Source organism: Gorilla gorilla, chromosome 2, assembly GCF_029281585.2.
Source record: "Gorilla gorilla gorilla isolate KB3781 chromosome 2, NHGRI_mGorGor1-v2.1_pri, whole genome shotgun sequence".
In the NCBI taxonomy this organism is placed as follows: Eukaryota; Metazoa; Chordata; class Mammalia; order Primates; family Hominidae; genus Gorilla; species Gorilla gorilla.
The window spans coordinates 10,382,535-10,406,189 of NC_086017.1; the positions used below are offsets into that span (position 1 = coordinate 10,382,535).

Below are 23,655 nucleotides of genomic sequence, written 5' to 3' on the forward strand. Positions count from 1 at the left end.
GTTTATTAGATAACCTTCATTTGTAATTGATTTGCTCATCTATTATCCATAGAACTTGGAAACATATTTGTAGATAAAAGTTACAGATGTATAGATACATTGATAGATAATGCAGTTATATAAAAGTATATATATTAAATTTTAACCATATAAATATGTAACCAGACATATACGGATTTTAGTAAATTTCTTTTGACTTTTTATTTTTAAATGTGAACAAAAATAGTTGGTGATGATGGTGTCTGAATCTGTGGTCCCAATTATAATCTCACAACTCCAAGTTCCCAACACAGTTGGAAACATCATTTATCTACCAAATTCTTCTGTTGGTGTTTTTCTCCCAGGGAAGCAGAGAAAATAAAGAGTTTTCTGCTTTTAATGTTTCTGCTTTTTATGTTTGTCACAGTGCTCTGCTTTTAGCAAACACCCTGATACACTAAAAGTTTGCTTTTTATTTAACCTTAAAAATTTCTTTGGTAAGCTTGTCCTAAAAACTTGACCCAGAATTATACAAATGCCATTCAAACATCTATTTGTGCATCTCTTTTTTTTTTCACTTCAACTGAAAATATACTTTCTCTAAAATGTACATTTGCAATAGGAATATATTACTGATGGTGGAAATAAATTTCCATGTAAATTCATATTGTCCTTCTACATAGTGAAGTGACAGCTTTTTGGAAGTCACGTGCACACAACTCCCCAGGGAATCTCACATCTATTATCCATTTCATGCATTGTGAGGCTTTTATGGCAATGACCATACCCTTCATTTTAGATCGATCTATCAGTCTCTCGGTACTACCCATGCACTTTGGATCACTAAGACTCCTCCTGAGTAGATGACATAATAATATGTGACTAGTAATTGAATTTTTGACATATGCAAAAATGTTGTAAAATAGATAAGAGAGAAAGTGCCATAAATAGATATCTAAAAGAAGGGAACAGATGGCCTCTTTGTGAAGATGTTTGGATAAAGCCAAAAAATGACAAACAGATGGTTTATACGTATGGGGTAGGATGACAATGGAACCTGAAGCTGGTGGGGCATAATGCACAGAGCTCCAACTTTTCCTAAAAAACCTGAAGTTTGGTCTATAAGAGGAAAGTATTACAGACTACATAAAAACATAGACAATTGCTGAGGAGAGCTTTACTTCCAACTATGTGTTCAATTTTGGAATAGGTGTGGTGTGGTGCTAAAAAAATGTATATTCTGTTGATTTGGGGTGGAGAGTTCTGTAGATGTCTATTGGGTCCGCTTGGTGCAGAGCTGAGTTCAATTCCTGGGTATCCTTGTTAACTTTCTGTCTCGTTGATCTGTCTAATGTTGACAGTGGGGTGTTAAAGTCTCCCATTATTATTGTGTGGGAGTCTAAGTCTCTTTGTAGGTCACTCAGGACTTGCTTTATGAATCTGGGTGCTCCTGTATTGGGTGCATATATATTTAGGATAGTTAGCTCTTCTTGTTGAATTGATCCCTTTACCATTATGTAATGGCCTTCTTTGTCTCTTTTGATCTTTGTTGGTTTAAAGTCTGTTTTATCAGAGACTAGGATTGCAAACCCTGCCTTTTTTTGTTTTCCATTTGCTTGGTAGATCTTCCTCCATCCTTTTATCTGGAGCCTGTGTGTGTGAGATGAGTTTCCTGAATACAGCACACTGATGGGTCTTGACTCTTTATCCAATTTGCCAGTCTGTGTCTTTTAATTGGAGCATTTAGTCCATTTACATTTAAAGTTAATATTGTTATGTGTGAAGTTGATCCTGTCATTATGATGTTAGCTGGTTATTTTGCTCGTTAGTTGATGCAGTTTCTTCCTAGTCTCGATGGTCTTTACAATTTGGCATGATTTTGCAGTGGCTGGTACCGGTTGTTCCTTTCCATATTTAGTGCTTCGTTCAGGAGCACTTTTAGGGCAGGCCCGGTGGTGACAAAATCTCTCAGCATTTGCTTGTCTGTAGAGTATTTTATTTCTCCTTCACTTATGAAGCTTAGTTTGGCTGGATATGAAATTCTGGTTGAAAATTCTTTTCTTTAAGAATGTTGAATATCGGCCCCCACTCTCTTCTGGCTTGTGGAGTTTCTGCCGAGAGATCCTCTGTTAGTCTGATGGGCTTCCCTTTGTGGGTAACCCGACCTTTCTCTCTGGCTGCCCTTAACATTTTTTCCTTCATTTCAACTTTGGTGAATCTGACAATTATGTGTCTTGGAGTTGCTCTTCTCGAGGAGTATCTTTGTGGCGTTCTCTGTATTTCCTGAATCTGAACATTGGCCTGCCTTGCTAGATTGGGGAAGTTCTGGATAATATCCTGCAGAGTGTTTTCCAACTTGGTTCCATTCTCCCCGTCACTTTCAGGTACACCAATCAGATGTAGATTTGGTCTTTTCACATAGTCCCATATTTCTTGGAGGCTTTGTTTGTTTCTTTTTATTCTTTTTTCTCTAAACTTCCCTTCTCGCTTCATTTCATTCATTTCATCTTCCATCACTGATACCCTTTCTTCCAGTTGATTGCATTGGCTCCTGAGGCTTCTGCATTCTTCACGTAGTTCTCGAGCCTTGGCTTTCAGCTCCATCAGCTCCTTTAAGCACTTCTCTGTATTGGTTATTCTAGTTATACATTCGTCTAAATTTTTTTCAAAGTTTTCAACTTCTTTACCTTTGGTTTGGATTTCCTTCTGTAGCTTGGAGTAGTCTGATCATCTGAAGCCTTCTTCTCTTGACTTGTCGAAGTCATTCTCCGTCCAGCTGTGTTCCGTAGCTGGTGAGGAGCTGCGTTCCTTTGGAGGAGGAGAGGCGCTCTGCTTTTTAGAGTTTCCAGTTTTTCTGCTCTGTTTTTTCCCCATCTTTGTGGTTTTATCTACTTTTGGTCTTTGATGATGGTGATGTACAGATGGGTTTTTGGTGTGGATGTCCTTTCTTTTTGTTAGTTTTCCTTCTAACAGACAGGACCCTCAGCTGCAGGTCTGTTGGAGTTTGCTAGAGGTCCACTCCAGACCCTGTTTGCCTGGGTACTAGCAGCGGTGGCTGCAGAACAGCGGATTTTCATGAACCGCGAATGCTGCTGTCTGATCGTTCCTCTGGAAGTTTTGTCTCAGAGGAGTACCCGCTGTGTGAGGTGTCAGTCTGCCCCTACTGGGGGGTGCCTCCCAGTTAGGCTGCTCGGGGGTCAGGGGTCAGGGACCCACTTCAGGAGGCAGTCTGCCAGTTCTCAGATCTCCAGCTGCGTGCTGGTAACACCACTGCTCTCTTCAAAGCTGTCAGACAGGGACATTTAAGTCTGCAGAGGTTACTGCTGTCTTTTTGTTTGTCTGTGCCCTGCCCCCAGAGGTGGAGCCTACAGAGGCAGGCAGTATGGCACACTCAATTCATCTTCCTGGGAACCTCTATTTACATTTTATTATTCAATCCAGAAGTAAATAACTTACATTCAACTATTGAGAAAAATTTTAAATGTGAGGACTACAGGGTAGATAAACTTCAATTATCTCAATGGGTACCCAGCTAAGTTCATGTAGACTTAGGTTTAATTTTTTTTTTTTTTTTTTTTTTTTACAATATTGGCTTTGCCTTGTTTTATTTGCTTTAGAAATGAAATCTTAAGAACGTTGAAAATATGCTGGCTTATTTCTCCCTATAGAAATATATTGCTAGTTATTTCTACTTGTATAAAATATATAGGGTTTCTACTTGTATAAAATATATAGGGTTTTTTGTTGCTTGTTTATTTGTTTTTTAGAACAAATGGAGTCAATGAGCTCTCTCTTCTTTTAGGTAGCACTTTCCATGTTGAATAATTCTCAACACAAGGAAACAAACCTGTTTTCTTTTTAAAAATAATTACACAAGCAGGTCTTGAAAAATTTAGCTTACACAGTGCAGTATTATGTAGATTTAAATGTGTCCTCATCCTGTCCACTGCTGTCTTATATTTATTTTAAATTACCATTCTATTCTGATTTTTTTTAGTGGTAGTCATTGCTATCATTTCAACATACGTTATATTCTGTCATTTTCTCTGACTTTACTTGTGTATACACGTGTCCAAATTCATATATATGGATTTTATTAAAACCATAACTTAATAATTTTGTTTACATGCTTTTTTTCTGTTAACAATAGCTTAGGTTTTATACAGATATCCCTCTCATTTTGATTAAGAACTACGTAATATTTCATAGAATGAAAGTACCATAATAGCTTATTCCATTAAAAAATCTGTTACCATGCTTCATCATGCATACATGAAGATATATATTTATGGTCATGTGTAGAAAAATAAAACCAGAAATATTAAGTGAAATTAAAAATATATAACCTTTACAAGATTTCTAATAGATGCTAGCAAATTGCATTTAACAAATTATTTTCTCTCCAAGACTGCAGGAAAATGACATAACCCCGTCCCCTACCAGAAATGAATATCAAATTAATCTTGATTTTACAAGTATTAGTATGCAGATATAAGGGTTGTTAGTTAATAACAGCAAGTGAGTATAATTTGAGCTGTTAGAAAATTATTTTCTTATATCTAAGGTAAAATTTTCCCTTAATATTGATCTATTGGTCTTAGCTCTACTCTTGGTATCAAAGAGAAAATGCTTCTATTTTGTTTATGTAACAATTTTTCCACATACAAAGTAGTCACATGGTAAAAGACTGAATAGATTGCTAAAGCCCTACATAAAGAGCAACCCATATGTTACCTGTGTCTTCTATGGTTACTTGTGTCAAAGAGATTTCAATAATATGGTGCAAATTTTAAGGGGTCACATTTATTTTTCCCAAGACCTGATCTGTGTATTCGTGTTGCCTTCACAATTCAGGCAAGAAGGTTGCTACTCAGGGCTTTTCTTTATCCTCATTTCTCCCATCACCCCCCACCAGAAACTATATTAATTACACACGCAGATCAAAATCACCAGGTTTTATTTCAGTTCTACTTTACTTGCCCTTTGGAGGCCAACCTCCCTTATTTCCACCCATCCTTTTTGTTTCTTCCTAGCTGCTGTCATTTTCTTTTCATATTTTTTCTATTAATCTCCATATTGTTCATGGTGTTTATCATGCTATTCCATTGTAATTAATGTCTCTGGGTTATGAAAGAGCAGATTTAACTTCTGTTTCACTTAGATGTGCTTTATCCCTGAGTAACATGATGCGTGAAAGGATGGACTTGGTGGATTTGGAAATGGAAATGAGACCCATAATGCTTTGCAGCAAATATGCCTGATTCTGAATTTGAAAACTCTTTTAGTTTAGATTCCAATTGTATCCTAAAATAAATTTAGGTTCCACAGACATTTTACTGAGTGTCTGCTTTGGGTCAGGCATAGCTCCAGGAACTCTCACACTGTATTGTTACGTTAACAAAAGTTGTTAAGTATATGAGAGTGAAACTGTGGAATGAAAACTGCATTTCGTATCAGAGAGAAAAGAAACAACTTACATTTTACATATTAAAATATAAAAAATCCAATATTTTACATGTGAATCCTGTGGGATTTCATACTGCTTGTATACATTAGCTCAAGTGATATTAATTGCAATATGGTGGAATACTAATAGTTTCATTTTTGCAGAAGAGAAAATCGAGTGTTACAGATGCTGACATCCTTGCCACTATCCTACAGCTATTCAATGACATTCCAGGGCTAGGTTTCTGGTGTTTTTCTTTTTCTCTGGCTTCCAAGAGACTGGCAAATTATTTCTTAGTTTTGATTGCCTTATCCCAGTAGTCTCCGTAATCAACAGAAGCAGCAACCGAGGTTCTCTACTTATTAGTATGCATAGGTTTGTGTTTTTTTAACGAAGTAAATATATTTTATTGAGTCTTTCCAAAATCTTTGTAATTTTCCTTAATAAATCAGGAAAGAAAGCATTGTGACTTTTTTTTTCCAATATAATCCTGTATTTCCATGAAGATGGCTTCTTTCAGTGTTTATTTTGTTAAGCACATAGTCTATACATCTTTGTTAAATAAATGAATATGGAGCTTCTATTTTTCATAAATAATTTTATGCATGGTTCCAAACTGACCTCTCTGTATATTTTTATCACCTCAAGCCACAATATATTGATAGTATTTATTGAGTATCCATTTGATTATAGCACCATATTTCCTGCATATATGTTTTTATTCAATATTTGATACATTGGGAGAAAAAAATGAATACATTAAAAGTACTGACTTTTATTTCTTCCAATATATCTTTTTCTTTACTGATATAGTTTATAGCTTTATAAATTCTAATAGCTACATTCTTTTTCATTCTCTTGATAAACTCTTTTGATTAAACATTTTGCAATTGTTGAACTTCATAGTTGATATTTTTTTTTTTTTTTTTTTTTTTGGAGATGGAGTCTCGCTCTGTCACCCAGGCTGGAGTGTAGTGGCGTGTGGTGTGATCTTGGCTCACTGCAACCTCTGCCTCCCGGGTTCAAGCAATTCTTCTGCCTCAGCCTCCCGAGTAGCTGGGACTACAGGCCCCTGCCACCACGCCTGGCTAATTTTTGTATTTTTAGTGGAGACACGGTTTCAACATATTGGCCAGGCTGGTCTCGAACTGCTGACCTCAAGTGATCTGCCTGCCTCGGCCTCCCAAAATGCTGGGATTATAGGAGTGAGCCACCGCGCCCAGCCTCATTGTTGATTTTTTAAAGCAGGGACTCTAAGTTTGCATGTCAACTATAGTAAATGCATGTTACATACCCTTTTTCCATTTTTTTTGGCTTATTTTTAGTTTGTTATATGAAACCTGTTATTGATATAACCTCAAAAAACTTGCATGTGTCTAAAGTATGTTTACGTATATTTACAGCAGTGGTACTGTCATTAAAGATTTTAGGGTAGAGGGCAGTTTGCATCCTTATAGATACAATTACAAATATCTCTGTTCTTTCTTTTGTAACTACAAAATGCCTTCTGAAAGTAAAAGCATGGGTAATAGTTCAAAGGCACTTCGATTATTTTTTGGAATATCATTCCTGAATTGAGCTGTGTGCGATATCAAAGAATTGGGCTTTTCATTAGTCAGGATGTTTGTCCTCAATTGTTTCCTTAATGATGGTTCTTTCATTGCTGGAATGTCCTGTTTCTCCTGATGTATTTATTAACCATGAGTTGACTCATTCTATTTTTGAGGTATGTTTCTTCTGCAGGAATAAGCTACATAGGTAATTAGGCCATTTTTCTAATTTGCCTTTTAAATATACACAATGTGCAACAACCCTTTTTTAATACTGCCACTTCAATTTTGCCTTTTGAAAATACCAGTAATATTTTTCTCAACAATTTCTTAGTTTACTACAGGTTTTCTTTATTGTTTTATATTCTATTTTAGTAGTCATTGCTTTTTTCTTTTATTTATATAATCATGATTTTTTCATGATTATTAAAAAAGTAGTTTCTCTAGTATGGATATTTTTGGCAAATTTTGTTGTTTCTTTATTATTTTTTGTATTTCTTTTATTTAGATCTGACACCCCACCCTCGTTCCTCTTTTACTTTGTTCATAATTTTGAAGTCTCCCACTGACACTTACTACTTTTTCTTTACTATATAACTATTTTTTTCTTTTTTAATTTTTATTTTAAGTTTGGGGTGCATGTGCAGGTTCGTTGCAGAGGTAAACTTGTGTCATGGGAGTTTGTCGTACAGATTATTTCACTATCCGGGTATTAAGCCTAGTACCCTGTACAGTTATTTTTCATGTTATTTTCTTGAGTATAACAAGTGGTAAAATGTACTCCATTTATATGAATATTCCATGTCTTTCAACTTTAGTAGAATTTATGCTTATTAATAGCTTTCTTTTCCTATATCACTGGCAATGGAATAAAACCAAACATCTGTTTCTTTGTTGCTATCAGCATATTTAGGAATTGACAGAATCATTTGATTGAAAATTCTCTAAATATGATCACAGTACTTTATGGATTTTCATCTTTTTTAACAACATAAATGTGGATTACATTTGCCTTATAATCATGTGTTTGTGATTCAAACAGATATACCAGTACTTAGATGGTTCTCAGGAGAGACTCCATTTCTCAGTCTAATACTGGTATAGGGGAAAGGAATTTAAACTATTTTCAGAAAAAAAGGTCATCCATACCGCGTGTCATGTTCTTTGCATTTATTCTAGTTTTAAGGTTCTTTAATATTTAACATGGAGATGTTACTACTTTTCTCACCAAGTTATAATACAGGATGTTTAGGGTTGAATAAAATAATATGTGTTAAACATTTTACTTTATGGTTTATATACTATTAGTATTATGCTTATTTTATATATTGCCATTATCTTATCATGAAATAACAAAAATGCGGGGGTGGGTGTTCTATCGATTTTGAGTTATGGTTTGCTAACTGCGCTGTCCTGAATGGTTTCTCTGATCATGAAAAAGTACACAGTGGGTGGAATTGCAAACATCAATTCTTCTGGTAGTGTACACAGGCTTCTGTAAGTTAGGAAAATCCTTCGACAGTTATGGCCTTCAAATTCCCCTTCAAGACAGCTGTACAATAGACTATTGCCATATTTCAATTTTCTCCCCATGAATTGTTCACATTAGTTTCTCAACCTAAAATGTCTTTTGGTGTGGTCTTATTTTTAATGTGAACTGGCTTAGAGGTCAGAGATTAATTGCCAATAATATTCCTGAAAAGAGTAGGAAACTACTTTTAAGTAAAACATTCCACTTAATCCAATAGGTCTTTATTCTTCATAAACCAAATGTCCTTTCTGAATAATATTTTTCCTACTCAGTTAGATATTTTGGTATGTCCTGTAGATACCTCAATTTTAATATGGCCAAAAATATCTATCATTTCCTCTCTTCAAACTATTTCCCTCTATTATTCTTAATTTTGATTACTACAGCCATTATCTACATACTTTTTTGAAGCTTAAAACCTAAGAATTGACATGGACAACTTCCTTTTTTCATTCCCACAATAAACTGTTCATTAAATCCTTTTGAATCGACTTCCAAATGCTTCTCAAATCCAACCTCTCCTCTCGTCTCCTTGCCTTTTGTCAATACTTTACTTCAGGCAAACTTTATCTATTCTCTGGCCTATAGCTGAACATCCTGACTTGTGTCCCTACTGTCAGTTGTTCCTTAGTCTTTCATTCCTGGACATCTCATTAAATTCTCTACATAGTTCCCAAAGTTACCTACCCATTATATCATAATATCATTTTTAAAGGTTTAAAAGGTTTTTGATGCAATATCATTAGCTATTAGAGAAAAGCAAAGTAAAGCTACAATAACATGCCACTGTACACTTACTAGAATGGGAAAAGTAAAACCATGCTGACAATATCAAGTGCTGGTAAATACGTGGAACAACTGGATCTCTCCTGCATTGGTGGTGGGAATGTAAATCGATACATTTATTCTGAAAAACAGTTTGGCAGTCTTTTATAAAGTTAACCATATCTTTATCACATGACATAGAAATCACAATCTTTAGTGTTTATCTCAGAGAAATGGAAAGTTACATTCACGAAAAACCAGAACACTAAAATGCATAGGAACTTTATTTGTAATAGCCCTAATCTGGAAAAACTCAATTGTCGTTCAATGAATGAATGAGTAAACAAACTGGTACATCATTACAACAGAATACTACTCAGAAATGAAAAAGAATAAGCTATTAATAGACACAATAACTTGAATATATATTGAGGCTAAATAGGAAAAAAGCCTATCTCAAAAGGTTACTTACTGTGTGATTCTATTTATTTAAAAGCCTAAATATGATGAGATGTAGTGATGGAGAACAGATCAGTGGTTATTAGGGGTTATGGTATGAGGAAGTGGAGGGTTGTGACTATTAAAAGATAAATTTCTTTATGTTGATAGAACAGTACTCTATTTTGATTGTAGTGATACACTAATCTATATATGTCATGGAATTTATAGAACTATATACTAAGGGAAGAAAAGATGACTGAAAAGTAGATGAAATCACAGTATGATCTGTAGTCTAGTTAATAGCATACCTATATCAATTTTTTGGTTTGGATGAACTTCTTTGCTTACAAGTTTCTTTGGGAATCTCTGTACTATTTTAAAAACTTGTTTATCTTAAACTATTTCAAAATAAAATCTTATTCAAGGGGAAAAAAATAAAGGCTTCTACTGATTCCCAAGACCAAGAGAGATAAAAATCAAATTTTTACCAAGACATATAATATGAATCCAAGTTGTTTTTAAACTCTCTAATCATCACTCTTCTTCATTCTTGCAAGTAGTTCATATCTTAGCCATTGGGAAATCACAGATATGCACAGAATGCCTTCTTTCACCTCTCACTGACAAATTCCCACTTATCTTTCAATACATGGGCTAAACTCTTGTTTGAGGATCTTCTCGAATCTCAAATGCTGCTCCTACTCTGCTGCTATAACACTTCATCATACAGTTTTTGAGAAATTATCACAATCCATTGTTTTTTTTCTGTTTATGCATCAGTTTCTTTCTTTAGACAATGAACTGGACAGATGGTATAGCACTGTTCCAGGTTCCTCTCAGAGGAGACAATATTAGCCTAATAACTTTATAAGCTCAATCTAAAACTAATTTTACAACCAAGCCCAAAATAAATTAATGTTTTGTATTAATTGAGCTGTTGCACTTAGACTTGGTTAATATAAATATTTTTATTTTCTTCCACCCACAAGGAATGTCTACTTTGCATTGTTGTTTCTGATCTCCATATTCTTGCCATATTAGCAGAACATCAGTGTTTCAAATATATTTTTTAAAGCAAGCTTCATGGATCTAATAAACACTAATACCATCTGTGCTTTTCTATAGCCCAGGGAAATTCTATCTAGAGTTACAGGACATTTTTGAATAGAGTTAGAAATATATACAGTTCTCTTGGAGTCCATAACATTTTATTTCCCAAATATTATGTTTGTGGAATCTAATACTTGCTGTTGTGTGCTATTATAGGCACAATTTTAAAAACATTTGTTTTATATGTAATCTCTTGGGTCATGATCTCAGGAAGTCATTTTAGATTATGTTGGTTTTGTATGATAGAATCACTTTCTAAAAGTGATAATAGTACAACATGACAGACAGTGGTAATTGACTATAGAAAACAAAAGCAGAAAAATATATTTGTATGAAGCAAAGCAAATTATGTATTAAGTTGGATGCCATAATTGTAATAATATATTGAGATGCCTACTAATTCTAATCTCTTATTCAACCTAGTTTTTAAGGATTTTTTCCTATTGTTTTTATCATCAGTAAGCCAAGGTCTGTTCCTCCTTCTGTAATAGCTTTTTGCTTTACTATGGACAGCATAGAGTAAATGCTAAAGTTTTAATCAATACAATTAACATGATTCACAAACCTTCCAGTGACATCCTTGCCAAATTTCATACCCTTTATTACGAAGTTCTGCATGAAAAGCTTTGACTGTTTTTCTAATCCCATTGTATATCCTCCTTTTATGTAGTACACCCCAGACTTCTTGGCCTTCTTCTTGTTCCTCCAACAATCCAGGCTTGCACTGGTTTGGGAACTTTAGCTGTTATCCCTCTTCAGGGTGTAATGCCTCAAGATTTCACAGATGACTTTTTCTGGTTTTTCAGATCTTAGTTTAAGTGTCACTTTCCCAGAGAGGCCTTTTCTGAGTATCCAACTTAAAGTAATCTTGTCATAGTGTGTGTGCCAATGCTGTCTTATAACAGCTTACTAGGGCTTACGGTATACCTCTTTCCAACTATGTATTGAGTGATGTCATATTAGTATATTTAAATCAGTCATGTTGGGAATGTTTTCATCACAGAAAATGGCAAAAGCTCGGCTTGCTTTGTTCCTTTTAGAGAGCTGGTTATTAAACATTTGTCAGCATACCATTGCCTATACTGCCTATTAATATGTGACTCTTTATATTCTTTATATTTCTTGCAACCTTTAATTTCTCTTCTGAAAACTCTATTCATATGCATCTATTTCTAGTAGAATATAAGTTTGATAAGAACCAATTCCCTGCTGTCTTGCTAGTGCCTAGAATACTGCTTTCCACATCATGAATGTACAGTAAATATTTTTTGAATGAGTAAATTACTAGGCTAACCTATCTGTTATTCAGTTATGATGAGTTTATTAATATTTAACATCCATTAGTTAATTTTTAAAATAAAACATCTATTCTTCTATGAATGATTTCCTTAAGTAACATTGGATATATATGTATGCTATATTATTAGTCTCTTTCAATTAGTCAGATGCCCATTTCAAGATAGCTCGTTAGATTTGCTTTATTCTAACATATAAACTTCACTCAGAAGAGAGAACTTTCAAATCCTTAAATCATCTAAGAAATCTCTCCAATTCTTTCATGTCAAGGTTAATAATTAAATGTTTAATATCTCTTGAAGCTATTAAGCTAGCAATAAAAATGCAATATTTTAACCCAATTTACTCGATTAAGGAACAATCCCAGTTGTGATTTAACATGAAGAATTGCAGTGATCTGCAGTTCATTAAAATCTGAATACTAAAAAGAGAATTTTAAACATATTATGTAAAGAAGTTCGTTTACCTCTTTTCCATAAAGAAATATTATCTTCATTTTCCTTAAAGCATGTTGATTATCATTAGGTACTGGATATACCTAACATGAATTATTGCCTTCTTCCCTGCAGAGCTGTGTACTGGTAGTTATTAAATAGCCCATTATCAACTGAAATTCAGATGCAGGTTTTATTCTCCTTTTTTCTGACCATATTTTTCTGCTAGTGTTTATTTATTTACTTATTTTCATTAAAATGACCATGACCTTGGTGTTAAAATCAGTAATATACACAGAAAATTCATTTGGAATGCAATAGTTATAATTCAGTTGTGAAAATTTATGTTTATCAAAGTATAAAATATTTTTGTTATAGCTCTTTTAACTTTTCCTAAAGTGATGTGTGAGCATGATGTAATGTAGCAGAGGCCCAAATTTCCTTTAAGAATATTGCTTAGACCTCATATCATCTTCTAGCCTCACTATAAGCAAATTGAGAACTGCAATCATTTGATGGTTTTAGGACTTAACAAGAAAAGAAAATATTAAAAATAAGATGTCCTACACTGAGAGTTTTATCTTCTAAAGAACGATTTCCTCTTTTATGTTAAGTACCTCCAAAGTATGATGTTGTTAACGTGAACACATATGTGCACAAATCAGAGCTGCGCTACAGCGCTGAGAAACTACATGTGGATCCTGAGACCCAGTTTAGCTGAAAAAGTACATCTGTGAGCAAATGGCATTGAATTTTATTATTAAGCATCTGATGAAGTGATTCACCTTTTGTTTTTAGGTCCACATTTGCTGAAATGTAACTCTTATCTCATGCACTGGGAGTGATGAACTTCACTAGGAAATCATCGTTCTTTCTGGTAAGTCACCACAGCACAAAACTGCAACCGTTGTTTAGTAACAACTAGACTCTGATAGATGCTGTGGAGAATTTGACTAGAAGTAGGAGGATCATTTACTACATGGCAAAAAAACAAATCAGTCTGTCTTAGAAAGGTTAAAATTTACATGGATAATAAAGAAAGGAAGAAGAAGAAGAGTGATAAATTAGTGAGAAAAGAACAGTAGGTGTAATTATAGCAATATGCTTAAATGAAAGAGAGAAAAATATGGCAGAAGCATTTATTGATTTGAGATTGTAATTTTTTTAAATAAAAAAGCTTAGTCTGGATTCCAACTTGTATATAAAATCAGGAGCAAAGGTATGATTAATATGTTCATGGAATATAATTATCAAGAAACCACAGACATTTGTGTATGGAGGACACAGAAAGGAGAGAACTTGCTAACAGGAATCCCATTAAAGAAGCTTCAGAATTTGAAAATCAGCAAAGAGAAGGAAGAGATGAGAGTGAAAGGCTTTATGAAGGAATGAAATGACAGTCATTGCATTTATTGATGTATCTGTATTTAAACATAAGTATATTTATTTATATTTGAACATAACAGTTTTCTAGCAAAATTAATAAGGATTATGCTACAGGCATACTCAGTTACGATCTTAGAGAGATTCTGAGAACTCTTTGATAGGTTATTTACTTATAGTTTGTCAGTAGTTTCTAAACATTTTTGGATGTACATCTCTATAAGTAATAATATTTGAGCAAGTAAACTTCAGTACTATATTTATTTATATGTTCACAATTTTTCTAATATATAATTTAAAAATACCTACTAAAATTGATGAGATAAGGTAAATGTAAACAGAATTTTTAATAAATTATTTCTACCACAGCAGATCATTTTTGTATGCATCCCAATCTGGAGACTTCGCAGTTTGATTTGGCATTACTATTGATTTGAAATAGAGTTTTGTTTATTTATTTCATTGTTACAAAGAATAGGAAACACAACATAGAGGCTCCCCTCCTAGAATCAAACTAAGGTTAGCATATTATCAACAAATGCTTGCCTCTGAAAAAATACTAATCACTTCTTGTATTAATGAGACTTTATCCAATTTAATTTCATATATTGGATGAGGTTAGGCATTCATTAGAACAAGTCATGACAGGCTAACATTTGTATTTATTAATAGTATGGTAGATATTGATCTTTTTTTCTTCTGAACAACAGGCATTCTATTTTCTAACTATTCTTTCCTCGTTTCATGTGATTTTGATGAGGCTATAAATCATAGGACCCTGCTCTTTCAGCTTAGTCTAATTTTGGCACAAAGTATGCATTTAATAACTGATAACAATTATTACTACTATTGTAATTATTACTATTATTGTAGTTATAGGTACTAATTGGGATTTGTTGAGAGTCCCATATTTGCTCTATGGAATAAACCGAAAGTTGATCAACTCTTTCTGTAAAGGGCCAGATAGTCTATGTTTTGGGCTTTGAGGACATTATGTTCTCTGCTGTAACTACTTAACTCTGCCATTGTAACATAAAAGTAACCAGACAGTACATCAAGGAATGAATGTGGTTTTGTTCCAGTAAAACTTTAGCTGTGAATATGGAGGTGGGTTTGATTTAATTTGAGGGCCATAATTTGCCAAACCCCAGAACAAAGCATACAAAATTTACTGAATGCCAATCTGTACAAACGCATAGCTAGTGTGTTAATACATAAATATGCATACAGTCATTCATTATATAATAATTTAATTCAATAATGGTCTGCATATACCATGGTGGTTCCATAAGGATGTAATGTCATATTATTACTATACATTTTTTATTTTGACATGTTTATATACATAAATACTTACCATTGTGTTACAATTGCCTGCAGTATTTGGAACAATCACAAGCTATACAGGCTTAAAAGCGAAGAGCAATAGGCTCTATACCACATAACCTAGGTGTGTAGTAGGCTATATCATGCAGGTATACATAGAGCATAAGTACATTCTATGATGTTCACACAACAAATCACCTAAGGACTCATTTCTCAGAACATTTCCCTGTCATTAAGTGATGCATGACTACACACGTACCTGAAACTATAAATAACTTTGAAGCATAAATAGTTGGTTGCTTTCTAGTATTTAAAATCAAGCCTACTTTTTAGGCTAAGCGATAGAAGAATAAGAAAATGCTGATTCCTTTCAATGTTTCTTTTGCTTTCATTATGAACTGAATGCTTGTATGCCCCCAACGTTTATATGTTAAAGCCTGATTCCCAATGTGATGGCATTTGGAGGTAGATCCTTTACAGGTAATTAGGTCATGAGAGTGGAGCACTCATTAGTGGTATTAGTGCCCTTATAAGAAGACACAGGATAGAGTGTGCTTCCTCTTTATCTTTTTCCACCATGTGAGGAAGCCATGGAAGAAGGTGTTCATCAGAACCTAACCATGCTGACACCCTGCTTTCAGAATTTCAGCCTCCAGAACTGTAAGAAATACATTTCTGTTGTTTAAGCCACCCAGTAATTTGTTATAGCAGCCTGAACCAACTAAGTCAGCTTTCATTATTTGTTTCTTTATGATTTTCTGATCTTGTTTTGTGCTTCACAAAGATCCACATAAAACGTCGATCCCCCCAGTAGTTCACTTGCAGTTGGTCAATTTCCTGCAGCAGAGCTAATCAACTCATTGCAGACTCTCCTTGCCTTTCTATTCTAATTGGTCTAAGTTTGATCTGTAAAGTATAGTTTCTATGTCAACTGTAATTTTGCTATGCACTTTTTCCATGTCTTTAAAACTACATAAACACATGTAATATTTAAACACTGTGGTTTATTCTAATCTATGAAAAACCTATTATTCTGTTCCATTTTTCAAAATACATTTCTCAATTACAATGATGCTATAAGTTTTATAAACTCGCTTTTATTAGGCAAGGAAAAAATGCCCCTCTTCTAGATAGAGGGCCTCCAAGTTAATTCATCAGCAGTAAACATTTTTTTTCCTATGGTTAAATTGATGTATTCACTGCTCCGTCCTTTCTTACTTCTCAACATTAACCCTCCAACCACCTGGATTTTCTTGTGGTCTCTGAAGAATTTTCTGCTAAATAATGTATCCATCACTACTTTTGACTTATAATTTCTATTTTAATAAAAAATTAAAAGATTGATTTTTTAAAATTAAAATATTTTATTTTTAATATTAAAAGACTGCTACTGTTAAAATACATTGATTCTGTATATATTTTTTCTCTATCCTTCCTTTGAATGACGCTCAAGGCATTTCTTCCATTATGCCTACAGACCTGTGTTATAACACATTCTTTGCCAATCCTTGAAATAAATGCTTAGCAAGGTAATCTTTTAGTTGTATCAGGAGGAAAAGCTATTTGCTTTCTGTTATCACAGACCAATCACAGGTCCTGTTTCAACTTCATTTATTAATATTGAGTCAGGTATGCTACTCAGATTCCTTTGTATATGCTAAACTTTCTCCACAAATTGGTGTTTAATGTCTACAAGAAAAAAAAGAGTGGCTATATTTGTAGCAAAAGGTAAACTCTTTCATTTTCATCTCCAGAAGCAATACAAGGATGATTTATTTCCTTGAGAGATAATTTCTTATATGTATAGTAATCAAGGATAGCAACACAAATGAAAATGTAATTATGAGTACTGCATACCATATTGGTTTTTTTCTTCTATTTCTTCTGTTTTTGTTAATTGTCAAAGCCAAGAGTATGTCAAGCTGAGAAAATGTCATTAATGAGGATATAGATTAAATGGTCTGTGGGTAATTAATGATGACTGCAATGTCTTTCTCACTTTCTGCATAAAAGATGGGGTTTATTGCTTCTCTCTTTGAACCTGGGTTAGCTCTGTGACTGCTTCATCAGTAAAATGTGGTAGAAATGACATGGTGACAGCTGAAAGTTTACATTTTAAGCAGAGTCTGCTCCCATTTCCCATTGCTTGGAGTGCTTGCTCTGGGGAAAACTAGATGCCCTGTAAGATGTGTGAATATTCGGAACTCCACACGCTATGAGGACTCCAAGCTGGCCATGTTGCAACGTCATTTAAATACTATGCATATTGAATTCAGTAGGTTCTTCACACAGATGCTATCTTTAAAAATAAACAAATGTAGTTTAACAATTTATTTATTTGTTTTTGTTAATTCTTACAGCAAACATTTGTAGAATATAGTTAAGGATACAGAGATAAAAGATAACATTTTTATCCACAAGGAATGCTTATTGTGTTCTGTGAGACAGAAAAGTAAACACACAAAATTTAAAAAGTATTGTAGTTAATAAGGCAGAAAAAGGTACAATGTACAAGTTTGGATGCTAAGAAAGAAATACTACTTCTATCCGGAGGCATGGTATCTAGTATGCTCTTTGTGTATAATAACAATATATTATTATATGTTTTATATGCATTTTTATTAATAATGGTAATGGCAACTCTCCATTATTGAGCACAAATCATGTGCCAAGCATTATGCAGGTGAGCTACTATTCTGCTTCTGCCTGAGAAAGGAGCAAGAAATTAGAAATAACATGTTTCTAAAAATTTCCAATCCAAATTGATCATCTCAAAATAGTATGGCACTTAGGTCGATCAATTTCTTGGGAAAAGAAGCTAACTAGATTATAAAATGGGGTCCCTCCTCAAAAGGCAGCTCATTCATGATAACTCTCTAAATGGTTGTATGAAAAGATAAAAATAATTAAGTTTCATCCTGGACCTTTTGATGCTAACATTAAAAGGACAGCATTGTCTTCTCACAAAAATCCCTTATTTTTCTTCTTACCAATAGAAATCCATGATGAGTGAGCTTGTCTCGTTGTGGCAATTCCTATAATAACAGATAACAACTAGTAACAAATGTCTCTGAGTCAAATCTCTCTTCTGACCAGCCATACTGAATGAGATAATTTGTCATTTCAATTTAAGTGTTTGTGTGATGATGAGAATACTGAAAATGTGACTTTTAAAGCACTTGATGATACTTTGAATTCTTTAGTTTTTGTAGTTTTGGTCCAAATTTGCTTGCTTTATTTCCTCATAGGTAATGAAAATATAAATCCTTAGCCTAACACTTTTGCAAATTATTTCAAAATGAGAATAAATGAAGTCTAAATTCATTGTGTCTTACTCAAATTGTTTTTACTCATATGGTTGAGTTTCAAATTCACCAGCTGCACAACCTCATGCCAGTCATTTGTTTCCCTCACATATGCCTGTGAAGATCAAAGGTTATAGTTCTTGCTTGTGGTTTTCAAAGTCAGTTTTGCTGAGAAAACTGATCTCTAAATCAATGCTTAGTCAGAAGCCAAATACATAAAGCACATAACCTCAGGGTTACTTGAAGGATCTATAATCAGTGGAGATAGGATATGATGAAATTGGACATGAATGTGTTAGATAGCATGTTAGTTGTGGATGTTACACAAAGAAGCACTCTCCTCAAATGAGTTTGAGACACTCAGTGATAAGGAAGTTACACAGTTTCTTTATTGCAGTACTTCTCCAAGACCTAGTTATGCTGATGTGAATTGTTATTCTGTGGTGAAGGGTAGTACTTCTCAAAGTTAGGCAAAAAATCATTGAACTTTAAGAAAGACAGAAGTGTATTTTATGTACTATTTTATCCTCAATGCTTCCCATAATATCTGATACATAAGTGATATCAATAAACAACATTTGACTGAATTTAAATAATCCATGAGATTTCGTTTCTGTGCCACTCACTACTGAGTAGCTTTCTGTTTTGAAGAACATAGTCTTTTCTCTCTGTTGTTATTTTTGTAATGTGAGAGATGTCTACAAACACAAGAACTAACTGAGCACAAAACAAATAAACAAAAGCTCTGAATCTATAACTAATTGAACCACTGAAATTTTTCATCTAAACTTTCCTTACATTCTGACATCCAGAAAAGAATTTCTGCTCAAATGGGCAAGTCATAAAGACAAATACTTTTAACTGTCTTGGTGTTTCACCCCATTTGTTTTATTATCTCTTACTTCTTTTTATGTAAGTTATATTTAGTAGACATTTGTCCACTATTAATGGACTTCTTTCTAGAGGTGGCATTATGTTGAATTTAGTTTTTTAAGGTCATTGCAAGTAAATGAAAAATTTCTGTCTGTTATGGTCATTACTATTGAAAATAGATGTGGGAAAATATTCTGTTTATCATTACTGAGAAGATATGTACCAGGTACTATTCTAAATTTAGTACATTTTTCAAAATATCTAACTTTTTTTAATTGTCCTAAAATTGCATGAGATGGATATTACCGTCTTCATTTTCTCAACGAGAAAGAACTTGAGGATCTGAAACATTGAGGAATTTTTCTAAGAACAAATAGCTGTGAAATTACAGAGTTGAGGTGAGGACTCAATTTTACCCTGACTCCAAATCATATACTCTTAAATAATAAATAATAGAAATTTGAAATACAAAAATCAGTTTCTCTCTCCTTCTGGTTTCATCATTTTATTCTGAGACATCAAGGGAAAGAAGAAAATATCTTCTATATTAAAACCCCTCACCTCAACATGAATTTGTACACTATTCCAGTTTTATTCCCAAAGTGATTGATGAGTTCAAACAGACAGAGGTGAGGGATTGGAATATTAATATCAAAGATCTCAAACGATTTTCTCTCTCCTATGACAGTATTGAATGAGCTTAAACTAATGTTAGCATCAAGATCTTCAAAACATCATTCATCGTGGGGAAAAGGGAATCAATACTAACATCAGGATCTTCCCTCTTACTTAAAGCTTTAATTCACTTCTATGTTCCACTTATATAACCCCAAACAGCCAATACATTTCATTTTATAATATTGCCTATGAATTTTACATATTTATTTTGTGTTATTTCATTAGTCACTGCATGCATGCCTCTGTCCATTCAACAAATGTTTATTGAGGACCTATTACGTGTCAGCACTGTTGTAGGCTCTGGGATGCATCAGAGAACAAAACAAACAACAATCCCTGATGTAATGGAGCTTGCATTTTAATGAGGAAAATAGACTATAAATAAAATAAATAAGTTAAATCAATAGCATATGAGAATATTATAAGTGGGGGGGATATCACTCAGAGAAGGCAGAGAAGGAGTTTTGGGAAGTAGGGGTGAATTTTAAATTGAGCATTCAGAAAAAGACTCACTGAAAAGATGAAATTTGAGCAAATGCATGAAAGAGATGCAGAAATGAGCTAGCTGGATATCTGAAGGAAAAGCATGCTAGGCAGAGGGAACAGCAAGGTGGCACATATGCTAAACTATACGGTGAGGAACAGAGTACTAGAGAGATGAATTCACAGAGCAAATAGGGGAGCAGGGTGTGTGTGTTCAAAACTGCAGCCAAGGGGTTAGTAAACTTGTCTTCTAAGGGGCCAGATTATAAACAGGTTCAGCTTTGCAGGCCACATTATCTCTGTCACAACTACTCAACTTTGGCATTATAATACAAAAGCCATCATTGTATGTAAACCAATACATGTGACTGTTCTAATCCAACTTGATTTTAAAAAGCAAGCAGTGGTCAAATTTGCTACAATTTCCCATTGCAGACCATTGAGAAAATTTTGGCTTTTGCTTTAATTGAGATGAAGTGTAGGGTAGTTTTAAAAAAACTGTGGCATATTCTTTAGATTTCTTCCCATTGAGAGGTGTCTCTACATCTTGCCTTCATTTTGGCTGGACTTATGACTTCTTCTACACATGTACTATGGTAGAAATGATGCTATGCGACCTCTAAGCCTAGTTAATAAAAAAGCATACAACTTCCACTGTTTTCTTTGTATCCTCCCTCTAGAGAAAACCAACTACCATGTAAGTAATATGGCTACCTTGAGGCCACTGAATTGGAGAAACCACATTGAAAAATCTCACAAGTAGGACAGGAGATGCCAGATAAATCCCAGCTGTTTCAGCCTTCACGTAGTTGTGTCATGCAAACCTGTGATTGTGGAAGGCATAAAGATGACTTCAGCCTCAACCTCCATCTGACTACAATCACATGACAGATCCCAAACCAAAACAACCCAGCTGAGTCTAGTTGGTTCCCAGGACCTTGAGCAGAGTGATACATATTTTTTTAAGCCAGTCTGTTTTGGAATTGTGTCTTACACATATCCAGGTAACTGAAATCAGCACTGTTTAAAGTATTTTGAGAAAAGGAATTATGCAGCATTAATCTTGTGTTTTAACAGGATTTCTCTGGCTTTGTGGGCGGCAAAAAGGGATCAGGGAGACTATTTTAATAATCCAGACAAAAGAGTTTAGTGGGTTCGACCAGAATCATAGCAGGGAGGACCAAGAAAAAGGGTAGGATTTTGTTTAACTGTATTTTGAAGGTACAGGTAACTGCTTTACCTGATAAATTAGATGTAGAATACAAGACAAAGGGTTGAATGAAGATGTCTCCAAGAGTTTTTAGCATGTGGCAGAATGTAGCTGTCATTTACTGAGTTGGAAGAATATGAGAGATGCTGATTTGAAGGTGAAAAATCAGGACCTGAGTTTTGGACTTGTTATTTTCTACATGGTTATTCAACATCCAAATGGAGAAAGCAAAGGGGCAAATATGTATGAGTCTAGCTTTTCTAGCAGAGGTCTTATCTGGAGATATATGTGGATGCTGCCAGCCTCTAGAAAATACTGAGTTACTAAAGCACAAACGGGGAAGAGAAATACCAAGAGCTTGAGGCACTTACATTTTAAGAGGGCAGGGAGATAAGGTAGGATTATCAAGAGTGTTCAAGAGAAAAGGGCCAGAGAGGTAGGAGAAAAGTTAAGAGAAAGTGATGTCCAAGGAAGCCAAGTGGAAACAGTACTGATGCATGAACCAAGGCAGGCATTTATTATGAAACTGAGCATCCAGAAAACAGGGTGAATATTTAATACCTGTTTTGTCTTCATTTATGAAATCGTGACAAACAGCGTTCATATCTTGAGTCCATTCTATATGCAAGTACAAGTAAAACCTTAGCAAGTATTCTCAATTACAAGTGCAATTTTAGATATTGATGAAGGATGGGCAAGAATTTGGAACAATTTGCTAGGGATGATATAAAATTGTAATAAATAAAAAGTGTTACTTTTTGGCTGTGTCCCCACCCAAACCTCCTCTTGAATTGTAATACCGGTAATCCTCACGTGTGGTTGGAGGAATCTGATGAGAGACGATTGGATCGTAGAGGTGGTTTCCCCTATGCTGTTCTCGTGATAGTGAGTGAATTGTCATGAGATCTGATGGCTTTATAAGGCAGTTTTCCCTGCTTTTGCTCATGTTCCCTCACCTGCCACCATGTAAGATGTGCTTGCTTCTCCTTCTGCCATGATTGTAAGTTTTCTGAGGCCTCCCCAGCCATGTGGAACTGTGAGTCAGTTAAACCTCTTTTCTTTGTAAATTATCCAGTCTTGGGTAGTATCGTTCAGCAGTGTGAGAATGGACTAAAACAAGAAGGAAGATTGAGACAACATGCTTTGGCCTCTTCTCTGTTTGTTGAACATCCTGGGGAATCCACCACCATAATATCTCTTCTGTTTTAACTGATGACTTTTGTGCAGGACACTGAATTCGCACCAATCTTTATGTTCATATTGACAACTCAGTGATTAAGAGGGATACCCTATTTGTTTCATATGTTACATGGTCACAAATTTAGATATGTAAGCTGCAGAAATGAATTGGTTCAACCTTTCTGTAAACTGGGGCTTTATACAAGGAACAATTAAAATTTCTTTAGTTGGCTTTTCTCTGCACTATTTCCCCATTTGTCTATCTAAATCTAAACACAGATGCCGTAGTCCTGTTATTTTACCCTTAACTGTGGTGATGCAAAATATAATGCAAAAGCTCAAAAATGATGCACAATAATAGACATGCGCAACCAGCTTTGTAAATAAAAGTTTGCAGTGAGGTCCCCAAAGACTGGAAACTAAATGTTTCCTTTTCAAATGAACAGCTAATATGTCTCACGGTTAGAATGTAAAACTTGCTTCATTACTCATTTAACGACCTGGGGAATTAAAACCATCCTTTCCTCTTCCAATGTTTGAAAGATAATTTTAAATTTTAAATTTCATGTTTTTCTCATTATGAAGGATTGATAATGGACCCAATGCATGGGAACACTAATCTAACAAAAAATACATTGGAGGTGTCAAGGCAGTGTGTATTAGTGG

The 23,655-nt window shown here is 34.3% G+C and overlaps 1 long non-coding RNA gene across 1 annotated transcript in view; it reads left to right on the plus strand.

Moving 5' to 3' along the window:
- Positions 1-23,655, plus strand: part of LOC129532264 (uncharacterized) — a 271,054-nt gene that overhangs the window by 47,212 nt on the left and 200,187 nt on the right. Inside the window, exon 2 of the long non-coding RNA XR_010132736.1 lies at positions 13,351-13,429. This is a non-coding gene — a long non-coding RNA (uncharacterized lncRNA). The remainder of the gene's footprint in view (positions 1-13,350; positions 13,430-23,655) is intronic.